Below are 7,448 nucleotides of genomic sequence, written 5' to 3'. Positions count from 1 at the left end.
GTATGGATAGCTGCCATAAAGGTATCGCAATTGGCATTGATCCCAAGTTAAGGGAGGCGAAGGAGGTGGTCGGTGTCGATCGTCCATGCTGTGCGTTGGTGAGCCAGCAAGAGACTGACGGCCAGATAGTTCGGCTTCTGACAACGGTGCCTGTTAGGTAAGATCCATATCCGGATCAGAGTCGACAGACTGAGTATGGTCCAGAGGACTAGAAACTGGAGCACGACCTTGACTCGCAGACACTGTAGAGGCTACCTGAAGGGGCTTAGATTTTGAGCCCTTTTTAGGCTTTGTATGCTTTTCTTTGGTGCTTTTGCCCTGCTTCCGGATCTTGGAAGGTACGGCATTATGTGACCCCTGCTTCCGGATCTTGGAAGGTACGGGGCTGTCGCAGATCAATACCGACCGTTTCGGTGTCGATGCATCGATAGCGACCGTTGACGTCAAAGCTCCCGAAGCGGGGAGAAAGGCATCCGAAGGCATGGTAGACATCAAAGCATGCCCAGACGTCTCCAAAGGAGAAGAAGACTGTGGGGAAAGAGCCTTCTCCATGAGCGCCAAATGCAACCGAGCAGCTCTATTTTTTCGAGTTTGGTTCGAAATTTTTTGGCAATGTTGACACGAAGTAATGCGGTGTGATTCCCCTAGGCACAATAAACAACGCGAATGTCCGTCAGAGGGGGAAATCTTCAGTCCACAGGACTTACACCGCTTGAAGAAACCCCACCGTGCGGCCATAGGCCGGCGGAGAGAAAAAACTATTCAAAGTTGAACCCGAAAGAAAAATACTTTAAACTAAGAAAAAATTTAAAGAAAAAAAGGCTAACTAACGCAGAAAAGACAAGTTTAGAAGTAAATACTTAACCGACCGAAGCAAGGCGTCCTACCAGCGCGGCGGTCAGAAAAGAACTGGCGGGATCTGCGTGCCCCTCCTTGGTCATGCGCAGTGGAGCCCCGCGTGTGACCTAGGAGTGGGCGCAAAAATCCCTTTTGGCTTTCTAACGGTACCGAACAGGGTCAGCGCAGGCGCAGACTATCCCAAGGGTGTGATGCAGAGACCACGAAGAAGATCTACGGCCTGCGTGAAAGCTAAGCTGTCCCTGATGCTCCAGACATACGTCTGCAATGGTACTTGAAGGATGGGAGGGCTGGAATGAGCCCTACGGTAACTGAACCAAGGTCACTGCCACCCAGAGCCTGGCGCTGACCTCTTGGAATCTGAGCACCGATTATGTTTCCGCATGTAATAGATCAGAGCTAGAATTAAGGAGAACACACACTCATGTAACCGCAGGCATATTCCTACTATGAGGCCCATGAAAAATACCATGTTGTGTCTTGGGGAGGGGAGTTGTGGAAGGGGGGTGGTCTTGGAAATCACCCCGTTTCTTAAGGTGCAGGGACCTGGTATGCCTCCCTATGTCCCTGCTGTGTCTGGCACTGGCTTCTGCTTATGAACCAGGCTCGACCCCTGCATCCCTATTCTTTTCTGTCTTGCACATGTAGACAGCTCGTAATCAATCCTGTACAGTATTCCAGAGCCCAGGAGTTTGAGACATCTGAAGTCTTTTCCTCTAAGCCCCCCACACCCTTGCACACCCATCTAAGTCTGCTTTACCAGCATCCCACAACTCTGCAAGTTGGCTTCCAGTGAGCATCACTCTGAATTCAGACAAAGCCAGGCCAGCACACACATAAGTAAGAACGCACAGCAGGGCCTTCAACAGATTACTGGGGAGGTTTCTGATTTGGGTGATTCACGGATCGGACGCGTCCCATTGAGCTCTAATGTGGACGCTCCGAGGCAACGGCGGACAGGAGGGGACTCGGATGATTCTGAGCTCTCCCCCCCCGGAGCTCTTGTAGGGAGCTCTCTGCCTGGGGTGCAGAGGGGTGCCTTTTCCAAGGCGACGGCCAAGGAATTAAGGCTCCCCTTACCCCAAAAGGTCCTGCCGTCATGAAGCCGTCATGGCAATCAGAGACGACTGCCGGGTAAAGCGGGCAAGAGATCTAGCGCACTTATGATCGTTCTGCCATTCAAATACTACAAACTGTAAGCTAAGCGCATCTTCCCGATGAGCCACTCGAGAGAACAGAACTAACCTACGGGACAGAGCAGCAGGTGGGGAGGAATTGGGGACCCCCCCTCGAAACTAAGCAGTGCCCAAGCAAAAATCCCGAAGGAGAAAAGATACTGACCATGAGAGACTTTGAATAAGACCAAAAGGTTTAAAATAGTCCAAAGAGCATTCAAATCAGAGAACTTTCATTTTGATTCAAACAAACTTTATCTTGTATAAACAATGTCGGGCAGAGGGGAAAAGATGGCACTGGAGAAGAAGCCCTCGGCCGGAACTACCCAGATAGCAATTCCTACTCATGTGCCGGAAGTAGGTACTGGCTTTCCTAACACGGCAACAGTATTGCGCCCCCTGCTGGATCAGATGTCTACTATCAACAACAAACTCAATAGTTTCCAAAAGCAATTGACGGGAATTGACAAAAGGGTAGATGGCGCTAATAAAGCCATAAAGAAAATGGATGCAAAACCAACTGATATTAAGCAGAAACTGAAGGCAGTGGGAAAAGAGCAAATTTCAGATAAAGAACAACTTTTACAGCTTCAAATGGAAATCTAGGGTATCCCAGAGCAGAAAGGAGAAAACTTGTATTAGCACCAGTGACAGAACTCAAACAGGATTTACTGCAAAATGATATGGACTTGGTCTATCAAACCTATCCAGATTTTATAAAGAAAAACAAACTATCTGGCGAAATATTTGTCACAATTTTCCGAAAGATCTACCAGAGATACAGTTCTGAAAGTGACAACTGGGAAAACCCTGAAAGTCAAAGGCGAAGAAGCGAGAATCTTAAAGATTATTCCATTTGAGATATGGAAACGAAGGCAACAATATAAGGGCTTAACCTCTTTTCTACATAAAAATTCCATTCCCTACAGATGGATATTCCCAGAAAGATTGATATTTAAACACTACGAAAAGAAGATAAAGATCAATTCTGCCCAGAAAGCTAAAGATTTTTTGGAAGAACAAAAAAAAATCTGACAGATGTTGAAGAAAAGAAAGACGACAACACCCAAAAAGAAGATAAAAGCTGGAGGCAGGGCTTCAGTGCCACGGTGTGGTTGAGATTTTCAGGGCTCCCTGAATCTCACCAACTTTGGAGCTTTTTTAGAGGACTTACTGGAGTTTCCAGTCACTGGAGATGAGGAGTTCACCCGGTACTTTGTGTGCAAGATATCGGTTGCAAAGGACTTTAATCTGAGCCCCCAGCATGTGGCTACAGCAGGTGTAGGAGTCAGATTGTCCTGTGCAAGAAGCTTCAAGGAAACAGCTGTGGGAGCACGGCTGACAAGTTTGTAACAACCCCCACAATAAGAACCTTCAACCTCGTCTCAACATCTTGGCGAAGATTGAGTAATTGCTTTCTTTTTACAACCTCCAATCTTGGAAAAGAACACTTTTATTGCCCGTAAAACTTTCCCTATGCACTCCGGAGGTGAGTGGCTGGGCAGAGTTTACGGGATTTTTGTGAAACACAATAAAAACATAGAGGCAAAGCAATATATTGAAATCTTCTATCTGCTTGTTGGAAAACATTATTAAAGGGATGACAAATTTAAAAGAACTGAGGCTTATCTGATTTATGGAAATGAAAATGGATGGTTGGATCTAAAATGGCACTGGAATTCTAACTGCGCAATTCCATAGACTGTTGTTTTCAAACTGTCGGCTAAAGAACAAAATGGCTATTTTGACTCCAATTGAAAAGAAAGACTTTCAGGAAGATGGAGATGTATTCCAACTGTCAGAAGCCTTTTGGGAAGGTATAAAGCAAAAGATGGTAACTGAGATTACAGCGGCCATTCTTCATGCCCTGGGAAAAACTTTGATTGGCTTTGAGAGACTGGAAACATCTGACTGCCAAACGCAGCTGTTGTCACCTATGACACAAAGCACCGAGCGACACAGACTGTTAGAAGATAAGAGCATCATAATGAAAGAAACATTCAGTGGTTATTTTGACCACTCAGAGACTTTAGTCTTTGTGGTTGCTAGACTTAATAATGTGTTTTCAGAGTTTGAAATAAAGGCTGAGAACTGTTTGATTCTCCACACAAGCAAGCTTAAAGAGGAGGGAGAAACCTAAAAAGATCAAAGACATTAAAAAGTGATAATTCTTAAGAGAAATCAACAGAGAAAGCTAAAAAAAACTGAAACTGTATAAGTAAAAAATATATGAAGAAGGACTGTCTAATCTGAAACAATATACCTGGTCTTGCAATATTTTAACTGGAGATAAAAAGATATATTCATGTTTAAGGGCTGTTTAATCTGAAACAATATACTTGGATTATTTGCTAAATTTTAACTGACTGGAGACAAAAAGATATAGGGTAGTTTGAACTATAGAGTTGGTACCACAGGGAAATGAACAAACAAGGGCTGTTTATACAGAGAATGTGTAATGATTTAAATGATATAAGAGAATAGACAGGAGGACACAATGTAAGGTGAAGGATTTTCAGCTTTATGACTTTAAGAATTGAAGAAGAGGAGATTTGATTTATCCCCCGCCCTTCACTACCCAAAGGTGTCTCAGAGCGGTTTACAAACTCCTTTCCCTTCCCCTCCCCACAACAGACACCCTGTGAGGTAGGTGGGGCTGAGAGAGCTCTGACAGAAACGGCTCTTTTTCAACAGCTCTTATCAGAGCTACGGCTTGCCCAAGGTCATCCAGCCAGGTGCAAGTGGAGGAGTGGGGAATCAAACCCGGTTCTCCCGGATTAGAGCCTGCACACTTAACCACTACACCAAAATGGCTCTCTATACTTTGGAAAAGTTTGTAAGTAAATGGGATTTCAAAAGTTTATTTATTTATTTTTCGTATTTATACCCCGCCCTCCCAAATGGGCTCAGGGCGGCTAAAGTTAAAGTTAACATTATTGATAATATGATTGAACATTTTAAAGAGAACAAAGTGTTAACATATAACAAAAATAATGTGCCCAAATTAGTATCTTTAAACCATTAAGAAATATTTGTTTCTTATTTTACTTTTTAGGTTTATGGACATGAAGTTCATTAGAAATAGTGTATTGTAGGTAAAATGAAATATAGCAGATAGGATATAGAAAAATTAGTTGTTTTATTAAGAATAGATTATTGATTTATGTTGTTTGCATATTAGTTAAGACAAGGAAAAATGGTAACATGTATGCAAATATGATGTTGGAATGAGACATTTCGCTAGGTATTTTAAACTGTATTGCTCTTTCATAAAACTTTAAAAAAAACAATAAACCTTGTCCAATTGGGCAACCAGAAAAAAAGAAGATAAAAGCGATTCTTAGACAGTTCAAGCAGTTCTGGAAGCACCTCTGGGGGCTCAGACTCAGAAAAAGGAGAGGCTGCTCCCAAATTGCTTAAAGTTAAACTGAAATACAAGAAAAATAAACATGAAAAATAATTATGAAAGTTAAAAGAAATAATGGCCTAGAAATTACCTAAACTTTAGCAGTAATGGCTCAAGTTAATTTTGTTAAGAAAACCTTACTTACAGTATTGTATCTATATTTTGATATTGACTTAACGTAAGAACGTCATTTAAGAATGTTACTATTGTAGGATGATCCTTGTCTTAATTCTGTAGGGTTTTTTTCTTTTTTTTAGTTATAGTGATTCCCTATTCTCCTTCCCTGTACACATGCATTGTAAATAAAAGCAATAATTTTTTTTTAAAAAAAAAACAGATTACTGGGGAGGCAAACTCTGCCTGACCCTAAATGCTTATTGTTAGTGCTGCTATTTCTGCCATTCGGACTTCTCTTTAACAGTTGACAGGCTAGTTCTGTTCATAGCTACTGTTACTTTATTGCCATTTTACTCCATTTGCATGTTTTTTGATAAGTACATAACCAGTATATGCAGTTTAAGATCTAACCAAGACCTAGTTTACCTGGCCACCCCGGCAAGTGCCTAATGTTGTGTTCATGCAGGACTCTGCAATTCCCTCTTGCTACATAAATAGTATTTCGTCACACAGGCTTTGAAATCAGTGTACCTAACAGTCAACATGTCCCCATCTGCAGATCTGGGCCATGAACAGACTAGGAAGATTCTTCTTCAAACTGGGGGGACCCAGGGCTGCAGAAAAATATGAGACTTTCACAATAATCTTGGGTTGTATGTTTAAAGGTAAAGGTTCCCTTGCTCGAAAGCCAGTCGAACCCGACTCTAGGGTTGCGGTGCTCATCTCCGTTTCAAAGCCGAAGAGCCAGCGCTGTCCGAAGACGTTTCTGTGGTCATGTGGCCGGCATGACTAAACATCAAGGCGCACGGAACGCTGTTACCTTCCCACTGAAGTGGTACCTATTTATCTACTTGCAATTTCTTGCTTTCGAACTGCTAGGTTGGCAGGAGGTTGTAAGTTTAAACCCCTCCAAAACAGATGGATGTTGTTTCCACTTGCAGGACACTCACCATGAGTGGGAGGGGGCACACTGAAACAGCCGCCACCTCCTCTCCTCTAGAGGGCAGCGGGAAAAGTGGACATCACCCCAGAAGTGGCCGCACTGCGAGCCAGCGGTGGGAAGAAGGGAAAAATGAGTTGATGGTCAAGCTGGGGGAGAAGTGGGAGCTGCCAACCACCCCCTCCCAAGTGCTGCCCCTGCCAGGAGCTGGTGAGGCGGTGCTGCAGGTGAGCAAGAGGGGAGAGGAGGATGGGCTCTCCCCTCCCCCAAGTCTCCAAAGTCCTTCCTTGTACAGTATTTCAGAACCTCATTTTTGCCTTTGGATACTGCCAGGCCCTTCCCACTGCACTGCACTAAGCACCAAGAAATGTTTCCTTGTTCACTGAATTTCTAGCAGGCTGCAGTAGCCAACTTTTTTGAGTCTGTGGGTACCTACGGAATTCGGGCACAGCATGGTGGGCACATCCAAAAACAGCTGCCCCAGAGCGGGTGCCGCAAGAGGCAGAGCCAGCCAGCCAGGGGCTGCCACAGAATGAGGATTCTTGAGCTGTGATAGCAGCTGAGTTGTAAAAAATCTGTGCAGCCAATCAAATGGCCAGTGGGCCATCAGAATCCCTGCTGGGCAAAAGCCCCACTCGTTTTCTAAAATCACTTGGTCAGGCACCAGGAAAGGTATCAGCGGGCACCATGTTGCGAAACCCTGTAGTAGACCTTAACATTAGTAATGCTTTCTCATGTCATATCTATATATCTAATACTGAACTGGCCCCCTCTGTGCGGATCCTTAGATTGGGGGGGAGTTGGGGGGCACTTGGGGGGGAGGGAGAGGTTTGTGCACATGTGGGGCGGTCCCCACGTGTGCACAAAAATGCTAAATGTTGAAAAAACTTTTGGGGGGATGTTTAAATCCCCCCGAAAGTGCCAGAGCGTTCTGTGCGCATGCGCACGGAAC

The 7,448-nt window shown here is 44.2% G+C and overlaps 1 protein-coding gene across 4 annotated transcripts in view; it reads right to left on the bottom strand.

Moving 5' to 3' along the window:
• Positions 1 to 7,448, bottom strand: part of YTHDC1 (YTH domain containing 1) — a 43,518-nt gene that overhangs the window by 7,540 nt on the left and 28,530 nt on the right. The gene's annotated exons all lie outside the window — the stretch shown is intronic.

Source organism: Gekko japonicus, unplaced genomic scaffold (genome assembly GCF_001447785.1).
Source record: "Gekko japonicus isolate JY-2015 unplaced genomic scaffold, Gekko_japonicus_V1.1 scaffold1314, whole genome shotgun sequence".
NCBI lineage: Eukaryota > Metazoa > Chordata > Lepidosauria > Squamata > Gekkonidae > Gekko > Gekko japonicus.
This window is presented reverse-complemented; position numbering and strand designations above follow the sequence as displayed.